Below are 8,851 nucleotides of genomic sequence, written 5' to 3'. Positions count from 1 at the left end.
TAAAGTGCAGTAATATTATATATATATATATATATATATATATATAGAGAGAGAGAGAGAGAGAGAGATAAAGACAGTGCTTTTTAAAATATGGATAGGAAAAACATATTTTCTTGTAGTTATCTGTCTTGGAATAATATATAAATCACATCAGCCATAAATATTACTGTTTAGCACAAGACAATCATGAAAAGAATTTTATCAATTTAAATTAGAATACTAAATAAACCAGTAAAGCAAGCATTTGCAGAACACTTAGTGTGTTACACATAAATCTTCAATTAATTCACAGAAAATCATAAGAGGTTGTCAGTTGCATAATGTCACTTTGCTAGTTAAGGTGGTACAGGGATTTAAACCCAAGCCCAAATGCACAACCACATCAGTATAGAGACAGATGTTACTGCATGTTGGCAGATGAAATTGTCAAAGTGAAATTCCCATGACTCCAAATTAGAAATTGCTGCCTTAGGATGTTGGGGGAGGAGGTGACAGTCACTTACACTGCTGGTGGTAATTTTTTAAAAATAACACAAGAGAGATAATTGGCAATGTCATACAAATAAATTGAATAAATTACAACTTTTCCAAGTTGAAGAAGGCAATCCACAAGGAGGCTGGTGGGTTACTCTATGTCCACTTTCATGTCCATTCTTTTGTAAGCGGTGATTCTTATGAGAATCCTTACTCATATCCCCCACCAAATGGAGATGTTAAGTGTATCAATTTTTATAACAGTGAAATAGTACAGGTGCAGTTCCCCAGCAATAGGTGACTGACTAGGCAAATAATAATGCCCAAGAATGACATGAAAAAATAAGATAATATTTAAATAACTTGAATATATATTGCCTTTCCTTTTTGAAAGGAAATATATATTACTGATATATATTTTGGTGTAAAACTGCCTTTTTGAAAGGCAATATATATTACGGATAACTTTAATATATATTGCCTTTCAAAAACCTATTGTACCAACTCTACACACTGAGCACAGTATGCACAGAATAATGTGCGTATCGTGCTCAGTGAAGAAAGAGCTAGTACAATAGGTTTGTTTTACTCAGCTCTTTTTAATTTCTGGGAAAGCTTGGAGCCACAGGGAAGAGAACTAACATCAGGAATGTTCGCTTGGTCAGTGATTAGGATGTTATTCTCTATGGCCCAGGCAGTGGGTCAGGAGGTACCCGGCTGCCAGCACTGTTTAAAATAAACATGAAAGTTCATGAGGTATACGTGGTGCCTGTTTGGCTCCTGCACCTTGGTTGGTCAGGTAGCTGTGTGGTCAACAGCCTTTAAGAACTCTGGACTCTGAGATTTGCGTGGACTTGTTGCGGTGGAGATCCTTGCCACACATCTCTGCAATTTGCAGCTGGAAAGGGAGTGTCTGTGTAATTCTCGCAGAGAAAGGGAATGTGGAAACCTGGGCCTGACCTCTCTAGTCTTCTCTTATGCATACCTGGGTCTCACAGTTCCAGCACAGCATCCTTTGCAGTGATGTATCTTAGCTGTAAGCATAACTTTTTGTCTTATGTGAGTCCTTCTGGTGAATCACCGAGCAAATCATGACCATGAGTTAGTCATGGGAAACCCAAAATATGTTCTCAATTGAAATTTACAAAAAAGATATATACATGTACATGCATATAATGGTACAGGATTATTTCTGGAAGGATCTTCAAGAAATTAGTGTTCCCAGTCCCCAAGTGAGGCAGCCAGAGGTGTGAAGTGAATGACTATTTTTACTATATGTATGTATTTCTTTGTACTGATACGAGATAACTTAAGGTGTATTTGTAAAAAATATATTGTGGCTATACTCAGTGCTTTGCTGTGACCACGGAGTTACTGTCTTGAGGTAAGATGTGGAGAATCTTTAAGTTGCAGTGGAGAATAGGAAAGAGTAGAAAGTGACGAGTGAGCTACTGGGGCTTCCCTGAACCTGCAGGTGAGAGCCAGACTCTTCTGAGCTTTTGGATGAGATCGGGCAGGCTGACAGAAACAGGAAGATCGTTCCTGATAGAACAGCGTGTGTGAGAAAGTGTCTGTACTGTGGGTTTAATAAGAAAGATAGCAGGAATGCCTCATATATTGTATGATATTTATAACCTTGTAACATTTATTAATGGTATAAATATAAATATAACAATTTTAGTTTTATCCCTTTGTTTTACTAGTAACTGACAAGGAACCCACAGCTGTTGATTTTATCAAAGGTTTTGTAGCACTTGTGCCTGTCTGTCATCTCATTGTGACTCTTCTATGTCACGTGGATGGAGCAGCAGGCCAAGAGCCAGAAGACGTGGTACCACTCCTGAAGGGATCCTAACAAGAAGATCTCCAAGAGCTAGCCACTCAACATGCATGAGCTTCTTTTACTTTGGTTGAAAAATGAGGGTTGTGGTGGAATAAAGTTGAGCCTGAATGATCCCTAATTCTCTCCTGCTTTTTAAATTGCATGTTTCTGCTGCAATCTCATAAAGAAAAGGGAACAGCTTCACTTTGCCAAATGAAGAAATATTGGTTCAGGTATTAAGTTCCCACCAAATTCACAGTTACAACTGCCACATTTTTAAAAATTGCATATTTTAGATTTTTGGTGCCATACTGACGTTTATAAAGATGGAAGGTTGGCAAAGAATCATGTTTCAATGCACTAAAAAAAGAGAATCTGATATGGTTTGAACTAATGGGTTAAGGTCACTCTATCATATAAATGAACCCAGTGATATTCTCCATAGTTAGATAGTACTGGATAATTTATTGTTTTAAAAACTACATACTGAGGTCCAAATCTCAGATTTGGCATCTGCATGACCTAAACATACAGAGAGGAAGAAGGAGAAAGCAGTTTACCATTCAGAAATAGATGGAAATTAACATGAATTCTTATATGTCTTCATTTTATTCCATGCCTGAAGGTGGCATAATTTAATAATGTTAATTTTTTCTAGTCATGATTTGCTGAGCCAATTAATTATTTTCATTTATTTTCTATTTTTTTTTTGCAGAATACTTCTTTATTATAGCAACTTATGAAACAACTATAAAACAACTATAACAACTTAAAAACAACTATAACATTAAATGTACAATAACCACACTCTACATTATGATTGATGGTGTTACTCAGCATCCTTAGATTTGAGAGAAAAGCTTGTGAAATTCTCGAAATTCACCAACCTTCTTTATAAAGACATGGGATTGAAATGTACCTACAAATTTTTGCTAAAAGCATACACATTTCATTCTCCTCACTGTGTTCATAATCTCAGCATTTTCAGATCCCCTCAGTGAGTTAATTCAAAGCCTTTTATTATGGAAAGAACTGATACACTTACATTTGCCAGTGGCAACATCCTTAAACACTAATAACTAATAGATCACGGACAGATTTTTGACCTAGTTCCTTTTTCTTTTAGAGCTAAAGGAACTTTTACCTTGGCATCCAGCCCAGCCCCTAAAGACTGACAGTATCATTCACGATCCTTTGAAAGCATCTAAACAGCCATTTCCATTTTAATAGTTGGATGCGGATTGCACCCTTCAACCTTAAAGTCTTCAGCTTTGAAGTCATCAATTTTCTCAACTTGTCGAAGAATCTTGAGCTTTGGGAAAGGTCTGGGTTCTCGCTGAAGCTGAATTTTCAGTGGCTTGATGTGATTCAGGTAAATATGGGCATCTCCCAAAGTATGTACAAAGTCACCTGGCTTCAGGCCCGTGATGTGCGCGATCACGTACGTGAGCAAGGTGTAGCTGGCGGTGTTGAAAGGCACACCTAGGCCCATGTCTCCTGATCTCTGGTGCAGCTGGCAGGACAGCTCACCATTCACCTCGTAGAACTGGCAGAGGGCATGGCATGGAGGCAGCGCCATCAGAGGAAGATCTCTTGGATTCCAAGCGCACATGATGATTCTTCTGTCATCAGGGTTGGTTTTGATGGTGTCAGTCACTCTTTGTAGTTGGTCAACTCCTTGTCCTGAATAATCTGAATCCATATCTCTGTATTCTGCCCCAAAATGCCTCCACTGGAAGCCATAAACTGGGCCCAAGTCCCCTTCTTCTCTGGCGGAGAATCCCAAGCTATCCAGAAAGTCTCGGGATCCATTGGCATCCCAGATTTTCACTCCCTTGGAAGACAGCTCTTTAGCTTTCTGGGTCCCTTGATAAAGCACAGCAACTCCTCCAAAACACCCTTCCAGAACACAACGTTTGGTTGTCAGCAGAGGAAATTCATCTCTCAGGCTGTAGCGCGCCTGCATGCCGAACACCGACAGGGTCCCGGTGCCGGTGCGATCGTCCTTCCTGACGCCGCCGCGAAGGATGTGCTCCATCTGCCCCAGGTGCTGCAGTTCCCGTGAGGCGGCCGCGGCTGGGCGTCCGGCTCCCGGGCGGCGGGCTGCGAGGGCTGGCGTGGCAGCTCGGAGCCGGCCACGGGCATGGCGCTGCGGGCGGCGGGACAGAGCCAGAAGAGGTAGCGCAGAATAAATTATTTTCTCATTTGTTCTTTCTTCAGGGTTTGAGTTGGCTTTGTTTTCTGCTTTTTCATATCTTGATTTTAGCCATATTCAGTCCAATTATAATTTCCTTTCAGTTTTTACTTTCTTTTTATCATCAGCACTTTGCTTCTTTGCATGTTAAATTTCCTACCCTTATTGCAAGGATGTCTAGTTAATAGCTGCTAGAGGTGTAACCACTAATCTAGTTTTTCTTCTGTATGGAGCCAGTGACAAGCCCGGTGGTCAGTCTCCTAGGAAACTTCGTTATCTGTTTCAGCCTCACTGGCTGCATTCCCTGGGAAGCAGTTTAATGACACTGGCTGATCTTAACCAGTTACTATAATCACTTGAAACCATAGTAAAGGTGGGAGGAAAATGTTCTTTTTCTTTTCTCTTGGTAGAAAAATAGATGTATAATTTTCTAGCTTTCGATTCTCCATTTGGGTTAATGATATGCAGAAGATGTCTGCTAGCTTAAATGTAATTAAAAGAGAGATATTGGCAACCTTTGGATAATGGAGGGCATTTTGAGGATTGCACTGTGTAGAGCTGATGATGAATGAACTTCTCTAGCTAGTATGTGCTCAAACACACAGTAACAAGAACTAGAATGACAAATCTGTGTTGTATGCTTCTGAATGCTATGGATGATGAGTTGATTTCTCACCACCTGGTATGAAAATGGGATGTTAGATGGAGACAGACAGTAGATACCTTTGGGTATCTAGGAAACTTATACCTCCTGCTGTGATAGCAGTGAAGCCCCCAGGTCTTTTGTGTTATAGAATTGGGATTTGTGGTAGGCAAGATTCTAAAGATGGCACTCCGAGGGCGACATCCCATCCACCTGGCATACAAACACTGCCTAACCCCTGGAACTGTGAATATAATATGTTTTACTCCTGTAATTAGGTTGTGTTGTATGGCACAATTGCGCTGGGCGCGGTGGCTTACGCCTGTAATACCAGCACTTTGGGAGGCGGAGGCGGGAGGATCACGAGGTCAAGAGATTGAGACCATCCTGGTCAACATGGTGAAACCCCGTCTCTACTAAAAATACAAAACATTAGCTGGGCATGTGGCGTGTGCCTGTAATCCCAGCTACTCAGGAGGTTGAGGCAGGAGAATTGCCTGAACCCGGGAGCGAAGGTTGCGGTGAGCCGAGATCGCACCATTGCACTCTTTGAAAACTCCGTCTCAAAGAAAAAAAGATAGGGATATTATTTGGATGCGCCTGACTTAATCAGAGCTTTGAAGAAGTCAAAGAGATGAGAAGGCTGAGAGAGTTGATGACGCAAGGGTTTCTGTGCTGCTGAGATGGAAGGCCACATGGAGGGGCCCTGAGAGGAATCTCTGGAAGCTGAGAGGGGTCCACAGCTGGCAGCTAGGAAGATGGTGGGTACTGGGTTATACAATTATAAGGAAACAAATTCTGCTGATAATCTGAGGGAGCTTGGGAGTGGCTCTTGCCCTGACTGAGCCTGCAGATGAGAATGCAACCAGGTAACATCTTGATTTCAGCCTCATGAGACCCCAGGCAGATGACTCATGACCCACGGATCGGGAGACAAATGACATAATAAATGTATATCGCTGTAAGCCAGTGAGTCTGTGGTAATATGCAGCAACAGAAAATAAACACAGCAACCACCACATTTATGAAAAGCCATTTTAGAATTTAAATGTTCATAATTTCATAGAGATTCTGAGAATGCTTTTGCATCACCTTCATAATACTGTAACTTAGGTTTCAAAATATTCTGTTGAGTGCGTAGCTCTGTAAGTTCTTCCGCCCTTATTTCCAGGTGTGTTTCACAGTGACTGCACAGACTTCGGTCCCTGAAGGACTGGCCTTACTACTGCAGAGAGTAAAACACCAGATTGAGAAACTGTCATGTGACAATGATCACACGGTGCCTTTGAGATGAAATGTGGCCAGGAGTGTCACTTTTAAAAAAGATCCATTCATTGACTCTTTATAATTGGAGATTCTTCTACAAAATGGCTCAGTTTTCTCCCACTGGTGAGTGGTGTCTGTTTCTCTGGATAGTGCTTGGAGAAAGACAGTGTGGAATGTTGATGGCTGTTGTACATTTGTAGCTAAAGCAACCTTCCCTCATGCCACCAGCATAAGGCAGTTCATCATAGTTAGGATGGAGCATAGAACTTATTTTTCCTTCATCATTTTCTCCCATCACCGAGGCTTTTCCTTCTGCTCCGCTCCTCTGTCACTTAGCTCTGTAACTTCCCCAACCTCCTGCACCCACTTTGTCCCTGTTCTCTCTATGACCCCCTCATCACTTTTCCACAATAACTTCCTCATATAATTTTCTTAAGGGTAACCTAGAAGAGTGAGCGTTACCCAAAGCATATACTGTATGCTGAGCATTTGATGTCATTCAATGCCTTTTCCAAAAGGAGCCATTTCTGCCAGGTCAGTATTCTCCAAAGCCCAAAAGCCCTTACAGGTCCTCCATAGTTGCTGGGGGTGGTGGCTCAGGTCTGTAATTGCAACATTTTGGGAGGCCGAGGCAGGTGGATCACCTGAGGTCAGGAGTTCAAGACCAGCCTGGCCAACACAGTGAAACACCATCTCTACTAAAAATACGAAAATTAGCTAGTGTGATGGCATACACCTGTAATCCCAGCTATTTGGGAGGCTGAGGCATGAGAATGGCTTGAACCTGGGAGGTGGAGGTTGCCTGGGCCACAGAGCAAAACTCTGTCAAAAGAAGGAGGAGAAAGAAGAAGAAGGAGAAGAGGAAGAGGAAGAGGAAGAACTACTCCATAGTGTCCACTGATAGTGGATAGTGTCCACTCCATAGTGTCCACTGAAGTGAGTTGTGAAGACTGAGCCCTTACAGAGCAGCCTCTCAGGCACTCAGGCCCCATGAGCCCAAATCTCTTTCTGGGAGATTTGAAGAGACACACAGGTCACTCTACCAGGTAATGGGCAGGCCCAGTAAACCATAGCTTCATGCAACCAGCAGTGCCTAAGAAATGGGTTCTGAAAGGGCTTAGCAATGTCATGTAGCCTCTCCAGGACTCTCACTTTCCTGCACGTTGAGTCTTTTGTGAGTCAGGCTCATATACGGAGATTGTGACTTTGCTAACCTCAGCCCTTCACACCTGTGTCTTTCATTGTTACTGCAAATTGACCACAATTTTAATGTAATTGTAGCAATTTGCAGAAGAAGTATATGTGTGTAGGGGACTCTGGGGTGAGGGGCTCCTGGTTTTGCACCAGGATATAAAATACTTTTCAATTTCAAGTCCTTTAAAGAATGTTTAGTCTGTGATTTCAAATGAAATAATCATTATTCATTAAATTTTTATTTGTCAATTACCTTCATTTCAAATACAACATATACCCTTCTATGAATAGGTTTCTATTCTGTTTTTTGAAGTAAAACTCCTTATTGTGTCTCTCCGCTAGCCTCTTTGCCTATTCTAGAGCACCTGCTGCACCATGGCCAAGATCATCTTCACACACAACAAATCTGAAAACACTATGAGGATGCCACATGGTCTGATGTGATAGGCAGAACAACAGTCCCCCAGGATGTCCACGTCCAGATCCTCAGCATCTGTAAATATGTCACCTTATATGGCAAAGGGGATTAAGGTTGCAGAGAGAATTCGTGTTACTAACAGCCCGCTTAAAGACAGGGATTCTCCTTGACTACCCGAGTGGGCCCCCCGTCATCACAAGAACCCTTCAAGGTGGAAGAGGAGGTGTGATGGCAGAAGCAGAGGTGAGTGTGACATGATTGCTTTGAAGGTGAGTGATCCATGACTGAGTGGTTTCTAGAAGCCAGAAAAAGCAAGGATAGGAATTCTCCTATCGTTTTAGGAAAATTTAGGGGAGCCTCAAGTCTCCAAAAAGGAGCATACTCTGACTGACCCATGGCCGTTAGCCCAGAAAGATGGTGGCAGACCTCCGATCTACAGAGCTGTAAGCTGGAGCATTTCCTGGCCTCTTTCACCAAACGTTACATTCTCTCTTTTCTGTGTTCCCCAGCGTGAGGTTTGTCTGCATGCCCGTGTCAGGCGCTGAATTATGACAATCCTGAAAGTGAAGTCCCTGTTTCTCTATACCCAGTATGCTACCTCACCAAAGTCAGTGTTCAGGTGAGGATTGATTGCCTTTCAGTTAAAAGCAGCTGCACCATTATATGAAATCTTATTTATTTATTGAAATGGAGTCTCACTCTGTTGCTCAGGCAGGAGTGCAATGGCACGATCTTGGCTCACTGCAACTTCAGCCTTCCAGGTTCAAGTGATTCACCTGCCTCAGCCTCCTAAGTAGCCAGGATTACAGGAATGCCCCCCCCATGCTCGGCTAATTTTTT

The 8,851-nt window shown here is 42.2% G+C and overlaps 1 protein-coding gene and 1 pseudogene across 2 annotated transcripts in view; one reads left to right on the top strand and one right to left on the bottom strand.

The window, feature by feature from the left end:
* The window catches only part of ZNF484 (zinc finger protein 484), a 442,175-nt gene that overhangs the window by 133,135 nt on the left and 300,189 nt on the right, over positions 1–8,851 (top strand). The gene's annotated exons all lie outside the window — the stretch shown is intronic.
* On the bottom strand, positions 3,068–4,441 carry LOC108294705 (annotated as a pseudogene). Its single transcript, XR_001821139.2, has one exon. The product of XR_001821139.2 is annotated as a thymidylate synthase-like (transcript).

Source organism: Cebus imitator, unplaced genomic scaffold (genome assembly GCF_001604975.1).
Source record: "Cebus imitator isolate Cc_AM_T3 unplaced genomic scaffold, Cebus_imitator-1.0 Scaffold598, whole genome shotgun sequence".
NCBI lineage: Eukaryota > Metazoa > Chordata > Mammalia > Primates > Cebidae > Cebus > Cebus imitator.
Note: the sequence above shows the minus strand (reverse complement) of the source record. Positions and strands in the feature narration are given on the sequence as shown.